This window comes from Microcebus murinus, chromosome 3 (genome assembly GCF_040939455.1).
Source record: "Microcebus murinus isolate Inina chromosome 3, M.murinus_Inina_mat1.0, whole genome shotgun sequence".
Classification (NCBI taxonomy): domain Eukaryota; kingdom Metazoa; phylum Chordata; class Mammalia; order Primates; family Cheirogaleidae; genus Microcebus; species Microcebus murinus.
The window spans coordinates 50,184,310-50,200,595 of NC_134106.1; the positions used below are offsets into that span (position 1 = coordinate 50,184,310).

The window sequence follows — 16,286 nt, forward strand, 5'->3', positions numbered from 1 at the left end:
ACTCCCCCGTCTTTGTGTTCTCCCATCTGAAATACTTGCCCTTCAAACCTCACAAGGTAGCTATGACATGAAAATATTCCAAAAGATCAGCAGCACTTTTCAAATAGGGTAGAGAGACAATCTCCCAGGATAATAGCGATGTAGCATTCCATCAGACCAGGTTGGAGCAGAAAGACAAAGGGATCCAGGAGGAATATCACCAAAAAGAAGAAAAAAAGAAAGAAAATGAAGGTTTACCTGATATGCTTAGACATAGTGAGAAGGTATTAACACTCTATCAAAGAGCTTGAGAACAACTAAGTAAATTCTTTTTAATGTTACATTTTAATTTCAGAGAAATCCAAAAGCTAAATAAAATGAAATGTAACTACAGTATTATATCCCATGGTTTAGCTGTGAATATTCACAGTCTTCTTAATGTAAGTAGAGGCCAGGCATGGTGGCTCACACCTGTAATCCCAGCACTTTGGGAGGCCAAGGTGAGAGGATCAGTTGAGCCCAGGAGTTGGAGGTTGCAGTGAGCTATTATTGCACCACTGCACTCCAGTCTGGGTGACAAAGCAAGAGTTTGTCTCAAAAAAAAAAAAAAAAAAAAGTAGGTAATACTGAACTAGCCAAAAATTGTTATGATTGAGGGATGGGGGAGTGAGGGAGGACAGGGCATAAGAGAATGAAATCCTCATCTTCAGTGGTAGTAAGTAGAAAATATCTAAAACTGAAAAATCTAGAACAGTATAAACAAGTTATTTAGAAATATATAAGTAAATAGTAGAAGAAAAGTCTTAAAATGTTGAAAGTGGTTGCCTCTGGGGGCAGAAATAAAGAATAAGAAAGAGGAAGATAGATTACTATTTTTTTTTTTTTAAAAAAAAAGAAGACTTGTAGAACTTTGACTTTTAAACTAGTATATCCACTATCTGGGGGAGGAGAATGTTGTAGACTTCGAAGCAGGTAGACCTAGGTAGATACCTCAGCTACATCTCTTACCACTTATGGGAAGTTGGGCAAATTGCTTCACCTCTTTTGGTTCCAGGTTACTAATTTGTGAAGTGGGAACATCAATACCCATTTCATAGGAAAAGTATAGTGAAGTGTTTAAGAGGCTGTGTAGTTTGACTGCCCAGGCTGAAATTCTACCTCTGGCATTTACTTATTGATGGTGAGGAACTGTGGATGTTAATCTCTCAGTACTTCAGTTTTCCCTTCTGAAAAAATGATTATAATAACCAAACCTACTTCAAAGAGTTGCTAAATGAATTAAAAGAGGCAATCCAAGAGTTCCTGGCATACAGTGGAGCTTGGTAGATCACTTGGAGGCATTATGAGTTACAAGAAATAGCTATGCCAGGCACTACATGGCACTTCACCCACAATGGGCATCCCCCTTCCTAAAAAGACATCACAAGAATCAGGGCAGAAGGCCAGTGTCTGTCTCCCTAGCCAGACTGAAGGAATAATAGATCTCCACCTCCCAGGCAATGGTGTGGAGACATGTGGCCCCCGCCCTTCTCCCAAAATACTTCTCAGAAGTTGTTTTAACTGGAGAAATGTGTGAGACTCATTGAATTCTTACATTTCACTGAGTTGTTCTTCAGTCCACTTAAAGATTTTAATAGGTTAGCTGAGATTAGAAATGTTATCAGATCCACTTCTTGCTAGCCCAGGAGTCACAGAATGCCTTGCTGAGTGCACCACCAATGTGTAATACATTCTACAGAGGAAACAGACAACCTGATTTCAGATCAGACTAAATCTGGAGAATGGGCCACACATGGAGAGATGGCCACAGGAATGATGGCCATCCCCGAACCCAAATGTACCTATATCTCATTACTCCCACCTCTCCTAGGAGTGAGACAAGACTGTCTAACCCAGATCCCAAGTCACTTCCTGCCAGGGCTTCACAGTAGTTCAAAGAACTTCTAAGTGCAGGTTCTTTCCAAATAGATTGGTTTCTTGAAACTCACAAGAAGTCAAACACCAGAAAAGAGGGGATTTCTGAAAACCACCCACTAGGATGGCAACTGGTACTTGGTAATTTCAAATATTAAGAAAAGAAAAAAAAACTGGCGTTGATTAGGCAGTATCTAATCTCCCTAAGCACAGGAAGTGAAGGCGATTGAGTCTGATTTGCAGGAGGCCCTGAAATTGCACAAAGCAGTCACTCCCCCAGCAAGGCCCACTCAGTCCTGTGGAGACGCCTGCTGTGCCTGCCTCCAGCTGAGCACTACGGAGGGAAAGCACCATTAAATTCCCTTCCAGCTCTGCAACCAATCAGCTGCACCAAGGTCACCAGGTGAAGGGGGTGGGGACGGAGAAAAGCAAGGATGAGATGAGTTTGACTAGGCTAAGATGATGGGGCCAGTGGAACTTGGCCATTCATTCCCTAAATGTTTATCAAACCCCTAACATCCACCAGGCATTAAGCTAGGCAGCCAGGGCACAAACAAGAATTAAACGGAAGGACCCCTCACACTGGTGGAAAGTTAGCTGACAAACATCTAGGATGTGCTGTGCTGTTGGAAGCACAGCAAAGGGACCCCTTAATTCTGCCGTGGTCCGGGATGGTGTTAGGGAAGAATAAATATCCCCAGGGTTGAGTGTAGTAGGACAATTCGGAGTTTTCCAGGCAAAAAGCTCTGTGTGTGTGTGTGTGTGTGTGTGTGTGTGTGTGTGTGTGTGTGTGTGTGTGTGTGTGTGTTTGGGGTGGGGGGATGTAAGTTAAAGGGTGGAAAACAGTACAGAGGAAACCGTGCATGCAAAGGATGGGGGTTCTCATAGTAGGGTCGTGTGAAGGGAGTATTGGTGGCATTTGGGGGAAACGTTTAGAAGAGGCTGGAAATGTAGGCAGAGTCCCACTTTCCATGGAGGGGAGGGAGAGACAAAGCCTTGGAGACAGTGAAGAGGCTCCTGCTACCGTCTAGTTAAGAGATGGGGAGAGGGGAAACTAAGGTAGGGTGAAGGAGGGCGTTTCTGAGTGTAGGCAGATGGGATCTGTTGCAAACTGGATTAAAGAGTAGAGGATGGTGCCCACCTTCCTTGGGTTGGAAGGCAGATTGTATCGTCATCAAGTCAGATCAGGGGAGGGTTAGGATCTTGAATTCAGAGTGGGCGGTGCTGACTTTCAGCTGGTGACGTTTGTCTACGTGGAGATGTACAGTCGACCACGGGAAACACTCTCCAGTGGTCCTCAGCCCAGGAGAGAGGGCTTGGCTGGATGTCCGGGTTTCACAGAAGGCAGAGTCATCCGTATTGATGTCTGTTAGGGGGACCCTCAGCTCCCAGCCTCCCCAGAGGAGATCCACAGCAGCAGGAGCAGCTGGCCCCTGCACCTTCGCCCTGGGGATGGCCCAGAGGGGCGGTGTAGGGGGGGGAGGAAGGACTGAGCATGCGCAGCCTGGCCCTGAGGCCTGCTCTGGCTCCCTTTGCAGCCTACTGGCACGTGGCCGCGGCTGCGCTGGGCCTGAGGAGGGGCGGGTGCTTGTGTACACAGCGAGCCTTTTGGAGTGGCCAGAGACTCGGATCTGCTCTATGAGTAATAAGGCGAACGTTTTGATCTCCGTCTGCCTCCTACAAACTCACGAGGGAGAAGAGACAGTGTCATGTATTGAAACCCACCTCCAGACTCTCAACAGTATTAATTTGTGTTTTGTTTGGTATACTTTCTCCTCCTCTGCAGTCCAAGCAGGTGGCCAGGCCTAGTTCCTTTCCTGAGATATTTTTGCAGGGTAAAAAACACACGAGTTGTCTATGCTCGGTGTTCATGGGGTGAAGGCTTTGAGAGTTGCAAGAGGAGAGAGAAGAGACTCACCTTTGGCAGTGGGAGAGAGGAAATACCAGCAGCTTCCATAACACTGGGATCTAAATGCTGCTCTGTGTCAGCTCACTGGGGGTAGTGACAAGTCTGCAAGGAGGGTAGTTGGTCAGTGAAGTTAGGAAGGCTGGACTGCAGGCACAGGAGCATTCACTTTGCCAAAGATTCCTTTGGTCTATGCCCAAGGACACTGGAGGGCCACGCGGCTGCATGGGGGTGGGGGGCAGCACCTCTGCAGTTATCAGCATCAGCCAAAGACCAATGCCTTTGCCTGGCACGCCTCTCTACAATTACTGAGATAACTTCCTGTCAGCTCAGTAGAATGGGGGCTCAATGTCAGATTAAAGATTATTTTAAAAAGTCAAAAAGTGTGCTGTTTCCTTCAAGTAAGAGTTGGAAGACTAAAGTTCACAGCTGCAACAATAGTTATCAGAACGAGAGGTGCTGGGAGTGCGGGAGGTGTGGATTCAGAGGAAGTGAAGCCAAGGGTGTGGGCAGAGCCTCTCAGATTTAGGAGTACGTGGTCAGAAAGAGGAGGCTGAAAAGGTGAAGCCAGCAAGACAGGAGAAGCTGAAGAGGAGAGTCAACAGCCTTCAGTGCTACAGAGGTCAACTAAGACGAGGGTTGAAAGGCCTTTGGAGGTCACTGGTGACCTTAGCAGAGCAGTGCTGTGGAGGTGGAAGTGAAGGCAAGGAACAAAGGTCACGTTCTCAAGAAAAGTAGCAGGAGAAGAAGAGAGATCACAGTTATAGATCAAGGTGGAGGGAAGGTGAATTTTTAACTTGGGAGATTTCTGGACATGCCTTAAGGTTGAGGGGATGGAACCAATGGAATGACAGTAGATACTTTGTAGAAGTAGAACCAGAAGACAGGAACGTTAGCTCATGTTGAGGAACGAGCCCAGGAGGAGAGTAGGAATATGGAAAGGAGGGGAGAAGTTGTGGCAGCAGCTTCTAAGATGACAGCTCTTGCCTGCTAGTATTAATGCCCTTGTGGAATCCCCTCCCCTCGGGTGCGGGCTCACTTGTAACGCATAGAATACTGTGCAAGTGATGGCATGTCTCTCTGATATTAGGTTATAAAAAGACTGTAGCTTCCATCCTGGGCACTGTGTTGAAAAACACACTGTTTTTTCTCTGCTCTCAAACCACAACAATCAACACAGAAGACTTCTGTGACCAAATGTGCGAGGATTTCTCCTCACCAACAAGCAAGCAATCAGTTCTGCAGCAAACACTGGCTGATGTCTTCTAATCCAGTTCAAGTCTGACATTAACATCTGGGGAAAGCATCAGAGCCCAGAGGTTGAGGGCTCAGTCCCACAAGACTGCCCCCTACTTTAGACACCATTTGCAAGTTCAGACCTCTGGAACTTCTGACTGAGTGACCAGCTTCAAGTGGGGTTCCCACTACCCCCTCTTTAGACTTGATTGATTTACTAGAGTGGCTCAGAAAGCTCTGGGAAACACTTATAAAGGATATTTTGGCCGGGAACCGTGGCTCACACCTGTAGTCCCAGCACTCTGGGAGGTTAAGGCAAGATCTCTTGAGCTCAGGAGTTTGAGACCAGTCTGAGCAAGAACCAGACCCCGTCTCTACAAAATATAGAAAAATGGCTGGGTGCGGCAGCCCATGCCTGTAGTTCCAGCTACTTGGGAGGCTGAGGCAGGAGGATTGCTTGAGCTCAGGAGTTTGACGTTGCAATGAGCTATGATGACACCACTGCACTCTAGCTTGGGTGACAGAGTGAGAGACTCTGTCTCAAAAAAAAATACTTTATTTATTTTATTTTTTAAAATTTATTTATTTATTTTTGAGACAGAGTCTCACTCTGTTGTCCGGGCTAGAGTGCTGTGGCATCAGCCTAGCTCACAGCAACCTCCTGGGCTCAAGCGATCCTTCTGCCTCAGCCTCCCAAGTAGCTGGGACTACAGGTATGCGCCACCATGCCCAGCTAATTTTTTTCCGTATATTTTTAGTTGGCCAATTAATTTCTTTCTATTTTTAGTAGAGATGGGGTCTCGCTCTTGCTCAGGCTGGTTTTGAATTCCTGACCTTGAGCTATCCACCAGCCTTGGCCTCCCAGAGTGCTAAGATTACAGGCATGAGCCACTACGCCCAGCCAAAAAATGATATTTTAAAGGATACGAATAAACAGCCAGATGAAACTCCTGTGGAGCTGGGATGTACCACCATTCTAGCATGTGGATGAGTTTTTATCCACCCTCCTGTAAGCCTCCATGACTTCAACTGTCCCAAAGCTCTCTGTATCCTGTCTTCTTGGGCCTTTTATGGACTCCATGATTGAAGCATGAACAACCGTGTAGAAATGTGATTGGACATAGGGTACAATCTAATATAAATATACTGAGTGGGGAAACCCAGCAAGGCCTGTCTGTCCAGATTCTTCGAGGCCTCTTTGTGCAGCATTCCTTCCTTCTCCATATGGGGCGGGAGCCCTTCTGAAATGGGAGTCTTATTACCTGCAATCAGACAAGTTAAGTCAGAGAATTTCTTTATGGCCAGCTCAAAGATGGAAAGGTGGGGAAAATTAGAGTATATTTTTAGTTTCTATGGCCTGCCTTGGGGAGGAAAACGAGCAGGTCAAAAGAGGACAGGAGAAGGTCAGAGAGGGATTCTGCTCTCTGAAGCTGCTTCTGAGGCCTAACACACCCCAACATTATAACAAAATTATCTTTTATCTTTGTTCTAAAGCTATTCCAAGCTGCTTCAGGAACCAAGGACAAAAGAACAAATGCTTTAAAAAAAGATATGCTTATTGTTTTAGTCACTTTGGAAATAACAAGGACTGTGGGCGCTAGGAGTCAGGAACCATGAACAAAAACATTAATATATATCTCGATACCACAGGCACTCAGTATTCTTCTCGTTCAGACTGCCTGCCCTGGGGGGAGTCAGCCATGTTGCAGAGCAGCCCTATGTAAAGATCCATGTAAATGAATTTAGAAGAGGCTCCTTCAGCCCCCGTCAAGCCTTGAGGTGATTGCAGCTCTAGCCGATAACTTGATTGCTTGATTGCAATTTTATGAGAGGCGCTAAAGGAGGGGAACCCAACCACACCCAGAGCCCACAAACTGTAAGACAGTGTTTGTTGCTTTAAGCCACTAAGTTTTGGGGCAATTTATTTAATATTACACAGCAATAGATAACTGATAAGTAGACAAGTTTGCATGCAGGGAAGGCAAACATTTGAGGGAGGATGAACCCAAACCTTTCCATTTTTTTGTGCTGAGAATGATTTGAGAATAGGAGCCAAGGTTTGGCATGGCCTCAGTTGGAAGATGGAAAATCAAGCTGGCTAGGGATGCATAAAAGAACAAATACTCTTAGGGCCCAACTGAGACTGGTGACAACAAAGTTGAATCTACTGCAGTATGCAGTTGAGGTGTTGTCCAACCACCTCAACACCCTGAAATAGAAGAGAGAGAGGCTGTTGAAATGATCCAGGGTGAGGAGTTTGTAAGAGGATGGGGTAGAAAGCCAAAGAGGCAGATCAACTGAGGATGCTGGCAAGAGCTGGGCCGCTGTGATAGAACCACAGCAGGGGAGCAAAGGAGGTTGGCTCAGGGCTGGAGGGGTGGAAATTGGCAGTCTCAGTGAAGCTGATGAGTTGATGTGATGGGCTTCAGAGTGAGAGAGACTGAAAGACCTCGGGCCTGCTCCCCAGGGTAACCAGATAACTGACAGTGTGCCCATGGGTGCTGGTTGCTAAAATGGAGTGCCTGCCACCAGCTCCTCCAGTCTGACCCAAGCCAGTCTGAGCTCCCTCTGCTCGATTACCACAAACACCATGCTGCTGCCACAAAGGCTTCCTATGGTTCTGTTCTTGTCATGTCTGCCTGTGTTGCCCTTCCCCCATCCCTGTCTGCCTTCATCTCTCCCCAACACATTCCTTCCCAGCTCTCAAGATCAAGTTCAAGTTCATGTTCAGCTTCCTTGGTGAGTCTTCACACATGTTCCCAGTCTGAATCAGTGTCTCCCCACCCCCAGCCCCAGTGTCACACCTGCTACAGCCTTGTAGTTTGCTATCCTTTATCATTAAGTAGATGGGGTTTTCTGTTTTCACCGTTGAAAAGTGCATCCTTGGAGAGTAGACAGTGTGGGCCAGGATCCTTAGGGAGCTGATGTGCTAGCAGAGTGGCTTTTTCTCAGTTGGTGCTCAGTGCTAAACTAGATCAAGTAGTTAAATAATAAACAGTGAGCTCCAGAGGGAGCTGAGCAAACAGCAAGTGCGTGGGGAATTCTGAGACAAAATCATGCAGTGGGGGAGAGCTAGCCACTGAGCACTTGGTCCATCCTGCATCTGCCAGCACTCAGCACCGTGCAAGGTAGGTCTTCCATAGCTTTGAGAACTAAGCCCCAAAGGTTCTAACTTGAGCCTACTCCTCCGTAGGGTCCCGTTCAGTCTCAAGTCTACATTCCACGAACATGCTTCTGACTCCCAAGCCTCATCCCTACCACAGACCACTCCTGTGAATTTTGGACCCGATTCCCAATTGCCTGTGAGGTCCTTCTAAATAGGCCTCTCAAACTTCATGTCCCTAAAACAAACTCCTGATCCCAATCCAAAATGTGTTGCTCCCACATTTCTCTCCATCCTGGTCATTGGTGACTCCACTCTACCAGTCAGAACTGAGAAACTGACTCCTGTCTTCAACATCCACACACAGTCATCTTCTTGGCACTTCCTTCCAGCTCTGCTATCAAAGGGTGTTTAAATTCAACCACCTGCTACCCTGCCTCCAGCGCCTGGTGGGAGCCGCCACCATCCCTCCCCTGGATATTGTAGTAACTCCTCTCTCCTCCATCTGCTTCCATGAGTGTCTCCTTCCACCAATTCTCAACTCAGCAGCAGAGACTCTTTTCAAAAAACAATCTGATCATTTCACTCTTCTACTTAAAACCAACTCCTAGTGCCCCACTGCAGAGTAAAAGCACAAATGCTCATGATGGCCCCTGAGGCCCTGTCAGGCAGTCACCCCTCCGATTTTTCAAATAGTTTTATTAAGATACAATTCACACACCACACAGCTCACTCATTTAAAATGTGCAGTCATATGGGTTTCATTATATTCACAGAACGGCGTGCCTGTCATCTCAGTGAGTTTTAGGACATTCTCATCATTTTGAAAAGATACTCTGCTTCCCAAAGTCATCCCTCCTCCATTGTACCCACTCCTCCAGCCCCAAGCAACCTGCTTTCTGTCTCTATAGATCTGCCTGTTCTGGATATTTCATATAAACCTCTCTGATTTTATCTCCTCCTCCTGAAACCCCCTTCCCTGCACCTCCCTCTTTTCTTCCTCGTGTGCCTTGAACACTCCCAGCATACTCTCTTCTCAGGGCCTTTGGACTGTTCCCCGCCTCACCCACCTCCCCAAAACCCACTGTCCTGGACCTCTTCGGGACCACACCTTCTCCTCTTCATTTCTCTGCTCAAACACCACTTTCTCAGGAAAGCCTTCCCTGACCTCCACACAAAACAGCACTCCCACCATCCCCTTCTGCCCCCCACACACCCCACTTAATTCTTTAAAGTATTATAAGTATATTCTTACATGGCACTAATCACCATGTATTTATTCTATATTTCTTTTTTAATTGACTCTGTCCCCCTACCACTCACGGAATGTCAGCTCCGAGGCAGGGGTTTTAACTCTTTTTTGTTCACTGTTATACCCTCAGGGCCTTGAACAGCACCTGAAATACAGAGATACTCTATATTGTCGAATGGATGGCAGAAATGAAATCTGAACACAAAGCTGTCAGACTTCAAAACCCGTACCCTTAATTATTATAACCTTCAGTCTTAGAGTATGGGAAGGATTTAAACACGTGATAAAAGTAAAGAAGGTCTAACGTCTATGCCCGTGGGGTGGACGCAGATCTTCCCTGTAGTACAGAGGTGTCACTGCCCAGCTGCCAGGCATGCTGGCAGCCGGAGTGGATCTGCGTCTTCTCCAGGGTTCACCCTGGGCTGAGGAGAGACACCTCGCCCAAGGCCACTGCCCCTTCCCGGTGCAGCCTGCACCCAACAGTCAAAGCAGGAGTAGAAAACCGGCCCTCCGCTCCAATTTCAAAGGGCCATCCTTGGGCAGTGGCTGCAGCCTTTATTGTAACAGCATCGGAGTTCAGCTTCTCCCTCTGCCCATGCAGCTTCCCTGCCTCCCCGCACAGGGGTTGATCTTGAGAGCGCTCCCCAAGCAGACTTCCTGTGCGCCAGTCTCGGTCACGGAGCCCGCTTCCTGGAGAACGCCACCTGTGCTGCTCAGCAGACTGCATCCAGTGGCTTTCCCGGGAGGCGGAAGGATCTCTGGGGAAATGGACACACAGCAAATAAGCTGGGCCCTGAAAGCCCCGCCAGCAACCAGAGGAACCCATCCTACCTGTGTTTGCATGACCCCGGCTTGTCACATCCTTTTTAGAATACCACGGGAAGGAAGAGAATGTGGCGTGCAGGGTCCACAGCCACCTCCACAACTCGGAAGCATCCGCTGTGTGAAAATAGCTCCATTTCGGGCCAAGCGGGCCTGCGCCTGGGCTCCCGGTCTGCGCCGTGACCTCACCCTGCCGCGCCACATGTGCAGACTCATGACTCATCCGGGGCTCAACCAAAGCTTCCTCTCAGCTGCGTACCCCACCGCACCCCAAGGACAGCGGTTGTCCTCACCGGTGGCTGCTGAGGGGCGGAGGAGAGAGAGGGGGGAAAGCGACTCCGGCAAGAATGTCAACCCCAAGGGGGCGGCAGCTGCCCTGCCTGACGTCTAGAGAGGAACCCGCAAGAACATTAAATCATACTTGCCTGCCAGCCTTTCCGTTGAATAAGAAATTGGAAGGTGGTCCCCTCCCTAGTGTGGGAGCAGCTCAGGGGCAGGTATCCTTTGTCATGCGTGATCACGGAAGCCAGCGTTCATGTGGCGGAGAAACCATGTACCCAGCTCTGTTCTGAGCACTCGACCTATGTTGGCTAGTTTAATCCTCACAGCAACACTATGAGGTAGGTGCCATTATTCTCACCTCCGTGGGGACCAAGCACAGAAAGCTGAAGAATGGGTGTGGAACTTGCTAAAGCCACACTGGCTGTAAGTGGGTTCGGCCGCTGTACTGCACAGCCAGTGGGTGGCATTCAGGGCCTAAGGCAGGCCCTGCTTGCTGGGCTCAGGGCGGGTAACTGCCCCTGTGGCCCTTGTCACAGCTGGTCGCGGGCCCCTCAGGCGACGAGAATGGCGCACCAGAAGCCGGGGTTACAAAGGAGTGGGTTAAGGAGTATTGCAGGGCTTTCTCTCCAAGCCGCCCTTCCTCCTGCCTGGTGTCCACTGGCTGAGCCCCTGTCTTGATTTATGGTATTTGCTTTCATTCTTGGTGCATTCATTCTTTCCAGATGTTTTAATTTCTTTCCATTCGTTCACAAGGGAAGGCCTGCTGAGGGCGGAAACATCACGCATGAGCGAAAGGAGAACAATGGGCAAGAGGTGCCGAGCGAGCCTGTGTGGTGGCTGTTTTGTGGTTCCTGAGCTTCCTCCATGCAAGATCTGATCTTCAGTGACGCCCAGCAGGGCTGATGGAGACAGTCATCACTTCCTCCCTCAAAAAGGTGTGAAAAAAAAAAAAAAAGAAACTTTTCCTCTCATGGGCCAGGTGGTCACTATGCTGACTAGAGCAAGATCTCTGTGGACTGTGATTACTTATTAACACTTGTCCTTTCAGGCTGTTATTGTGTCCTTGTGTCTACAAGCCTCTGCCCTGCCCAACACACATGCAGGAATTTAGCTGTTTGGTTTTCCCTGAGCACCTCTGGGTGGTGTTGCTTATTATTCCCAATTTACCCTCCTTGACCAAAAAGTGAGATAATTCCCTTAAGTTCTGGATTTGGGAGATGTGAGAAAGCCCAGATTAGCTACACCGATGTTTCTCCAGCTTTTTCTTTTTCTTCTTCTTCTTCTTCTTTTTTGTTTCCTGAGACAGGGTCTCGCTCTATTGCCCAGGCTAGAGTGCCATGATGTCAGTCTAGCTCGCAGCAACCTCAAACTCCTGGGCTCAAGGGATCCTCCTGCCTCAGCCTCTCGAGAAGATGGGACTACAGGTGCGTGCCACCACACCTGGCTAATTTTTCTATTTTTTGTAGAGACATGGTCTCATTCTTGCTCAGGTTGGTCTTAACTCTTGAACTCAAGTGATCCTCCTGCCTCAGCCCCCCAGAGTGCTAGGATTACAATCGTGAGCCACCATGCCTGGCCTAAGCTTTTTTTCATTATCACCCCCTTAGGAGACTTGTCTGAATTTTTTTTTTCTAATTGCCCCTTTCCCCATGACATTATTATATGTCAGCATATCTGAAAGCCACAAACCATTGTAATATCTAAAAATTTGTCACACAGTCACACATACACATATACACCCCTTAAGAAACATTTTTGCCTACTTGGGGGTAATATCACTCATTGAGACTAGGTGAGCTAGACTCAGCAACTGAGTTCTGAAAGTGCCACCCTGGCACTTTCTTCCTTCTAAGTAGTGATTGTTGGCTTCCCTGCTTAACACTGCCTTTCTTGCTCCTGGTTATATATATAAACCTCTACCTCTCTCTCAAACCTGAAGCCTGAAGCAATTTCACTCTTAGGTAATTATCCAAGAGAATCAAATGTGTGTGACTGCCAAAAGACTATTATAAGAATGTCTGTAGCAGCTTTGTTCATTATAGTCAAAACCTGAAAACAATCTAAATGATCTTTTTTTTCTTTCTTTCTTTGAGACAAGTTCTCGCTCTGTCACCCAGGCTGGAGTACAGTGGTACAATCATAGCTCACTGCAGCCTCAAACTCCTGGGCTCAAGTGATCCTCCTGCCTTAGTCTCCCAAATAGCTGGGACTACAGGCACATGAATGTTTGTAGAGATGGGGTCTCACTATGTTGCTCAGGCTGATCTCAAACGCCTGGCCTCAAGCAATCCTCCTGCCTCAGCCTCCCAAAGTGCTGGGATTACAGATATGAGCCACCATGCCTAGCCTAAATGACCTTCAACAAAAGAACAGATAAATATAAATGGGGACATATTCATGTAATGCAATATTACCAGCAATAAAAAGAAACTAACTACTGCTACACATAACAACACAGATAAATTGCAAAAACATATGAATCAAAGAAAACAGATGCAAAAGGATATATTCTGCGTGATTCCATATTTATGAAGTTCAAGAACAGGCAAAACTAGTCCATGGTGACAATCAGACTAGTACATACCTCTGGGAAGACTTAGAGGGAGATTTTTCTTCTCTACCTTGCTTTGAGTGGTTATTACACAGTGTGTAATTCAGTTGAAATGTGTGTACTTATATAAAAATTCGAGCTATAGACTTAATACTTGTGCACTTAACTATACCTTAAATTTTTAAGCAGGCCCTTGAAAGCTCCTTTAAATAAAATTCAGCCAGGGGTATGTGGTTAAGATACAGATTTCAGGCTCCCATCCAGAGACCTATTCTATGGGTGGGACCAAGACTGTAAATCTTATCCAAACCCCCAAGTAATTCTGATGCAGGTTATCCTGAAACCACAGCAGAATATATTGGCTGGTTCCATTAGCTAATTGGTCCATGTTCCCATTACATAAGCTAAAGAATTTGGAGTGAATGAAACACAGTGAAAAATATTCCAGAGAAGCTGTGATGAGCACAACAGAAATAGACCCCAAAGTCTTATAAGCTTAAAACCAATCAATGTGCAGACAAGCTGGCCCTTAGGATGAAAGGTTGTGATGTTGGGGGCAAGAAACAGGCAAAGAAAAGAGCCCTGAGACTAAACAATTTCTAATTGCTGCAGTTGGGTATCCTGGCTCCAGACCACCTTAACTCGCTGTGTAGTGGAAGGCAGAAAATCATATTGGACCCAAATTACTAGCATCTCCTGTTATGGGCTGTGTGACTTTGGATAAGTTACTTAATAGCTCTGATCTTCAGTTCCTCCTCTGTAAAATGGGAATAATAGAATTTGCCTCATGTGGTTGTTGTAAGGATTAAAAGAGAGAAAGTTTGTAAGGACCTTGTGCAATGTGTAGGGGAGGTAAAAAAATCTTTTTTCCTTCCTCTCCTAAATTCTCCAGCTGGGGCCCTATAAATTAGACTGACAAAACACAGATTAGCAAGAGAGAAACAAACAGAAGTTTGTAGGTATAGGAGTAGCCAGTGCTGATAATTGGAAGGGGTGGTTAGGACATGGGCCTGTGGGGAACTAATGGAAGATAAGGGGTCAGTAAGGTTTGTTATGCAGATTTCTCTAGAGCTCTCTCTGGGCTTATAAGGGTCTAGAGTTGTTTCCAGTGATTTACTTCTGTCCTTCCCATTAGAGAGGGGAGGTGAGACACCTTTACAACTTTATGCCCTACTCTTAGGCAATCAGAGGAGGGCACAGGGCTTTTCTTGTATCTGCTTCTTCTCAACTGTCTTCAGCTCAGAATAATCCTTATGCTAAAGTAGCATACTTTGCGGGGGGGGGGGGGGGGGGAGGGCATATTCTGCTCTCTTTCATCTGCCTGACATGCAGAAGGAGCTTAAGTGTGGCTTTCTCCAATCTCTCCTGAACTTTAGGCTCCTGTTTACACTCACGTCAGCCCTTCATTCACACACGAAATACTGACCGGGCAGCTGTTCCGTGCCAAGCACTATGCTGAGGATGAGGCTGGAGGAATGAATGAGATGCAGACACTCACAGTGGATAGAATAGCTAGAACAGCCTGGGAGGACAGATGGTTGCCTGTGATAAGGTGCTCCCTTATATACTCTCAATTAGGAGACTAGGGAGGGCTTCCCAGGGCTCCTCCGAGCTGAGTTTAGCAGGATAAATAGAAGTTGCCAGAAAGGCAAATCACAAAGACAAAGGACCTGGCGTGAGAAGAGCTAGCTGTGAAAACTTTCTGAATTCTCTTACATGGGGTGTGTTACTTCAAAGTGCTGCATTACCAGCATCTAGTGAGAGATTGTCTGTGTGCTAGGGACACGGACACTGAGAGGAACACAGGGTGACTGAGGCAGTCCATGCTCTCAGGAGACTCAGCATCTGAATTAGGTCCTCCCATAAGCACCAAGGTGGCAGAATGACACATATTTTGTACCTGTGCTGTGTTGCCAACCAACTGCTGGTCCTCAGAGGGGTGGGTGAGGTCTTGAGTGCCTTTACTAGTATCAGTCTCTGACCATTGGAGGGAATCAGCCAACGGTGCTGACTGGCTAAGTCCAGCCACCTTGGTTCCCCTCAAATTACAGCGCTTAGGAGGTTCTGCTTCTTAAAACCTGACTGCCAGGCAACATTCTATGAGTGACAAAAATTGTGCTAGATCTCCAGTGGGTAAGCAGCATCTCTCTTCTTCTGGCTGTCCCAGGCAAGATCCAAAGGCTGTCATGTCACTTTATCATAAATGCAGCCTTTTCAAGAAAACTTGTGATACTCTGAGCAATAGGACATCTTCTCTGGGACTGTGAGAGGTGGTTTATGCTCAGTGGCATGCTAATAAATATTTTAACAACAGCTCTCCCAGGGTGGGGGGGAAGAAAGCCTGGATCTGTAGTGTTTGCTGATTTCCCTGGTGTAAATACTGCCACTATGAACAATGCTATGTCACTGAATGTGGAGTTGGCAAAGAAGCCTGCTCCAACACACCACTGAGTCATGCTCTTCTTGGACCCTGAAAGACAATTTGCCAGAATGATCTGCAGATGTCACCTTAGTGATGAATAACAGCATATTCTTAAAAGCCAAGAAGCCTTTGACTTTAGGGCATTAGAGTGACCTGCGCTCAGAGCTCAGGGACCAGGGCTCTATTCTTTGGACCAGGCTACCTTCCATTCAGGCCCCATCCTTTCCCTGCCCAGTTACCCGCTACCCATCCTCCTATGCACAACTGGAGTTACTTCCTCACAGAACTCTTCTCACCACTCCCCATGAGTCCCCATCATGTGCTGTCAAAGCCCCACCCACCTGTCTCTCCTGGCCCTATCACAGCTGTTGTCCATGTTGTTGGTATGATTCTTTGATTTGTATCTTCCTGTAGACTATAAACTCCCTGAGGGTAGGGCCTGCAGTCACTCCTAGTACATGGCAGGAGTTCAGAATACCTTGGTGAGGCAATGAAGTGCATGAGGTGAAGAAGTGACTAGCCCCAAAGGCCCCTGAGACAGGGAAGAGCCCAGAACCAACTTTCAGGATCACCCCATGAAGCTCTCTCTCCTTCACTTTCAGTCAGAGGGGTCAACTGATGACCCACTGACCTTTGCCCTTGTTTCAAGGTTCTCACTCCAGTGTCACTTTAGCCACAGGGTCACCATCCCATGGAGGAGAAAAATTTCCAGCTCTGATGAGGAGGCTCTCTAGCCATGGGCCACCCCTTGCTTTAGATGTTGTGTACACATTAGACAGAGATCCCCCCTCTGACCAAGAGCAGCCCCAGGGACCTTGG

The 16,286-nt window shown here is 47.2% G+C and overlaps 2 long non-coding RNA genes across 2 annotated transcripts in view; one reads left to right on the top strand and one right to left on the bottom strand.

The window, feature by feature from the left end:
• Positions 1-9,924: 9,924 nt before the first annotated feature.
• On the bottom strand, positions 9,925-11,249 carry LOC105871478 (uncharacterized). Its single transcript, XR_001154132.2, has 2 exons — positions 10,222-11,249; positions 9,925-10,148 (listed from the first exon to the last, which is right to left on the bottom strand). It is a non-coding gene; the product is annotated as an uncharacterized LOC105871478 (long non-coding RNA).
• LOC142870038 (uncharacterized) overlaps positions 10,744-16,286 on the top strand; it is a 46,018-nt gene continuing 40,475 nt past the window's right edge. The window contains exons 1-2 of the long non-coding RNA XR_012918565.1: positions 10,744-10,832; positions 11,248-11,429. This is a non-coding gene — a long non-coding RNA (uncharacterized LOC142870038). The remainder of the gene's footprint in view (positions 10,833-11,247; positions 11,430-16,286) is intronic.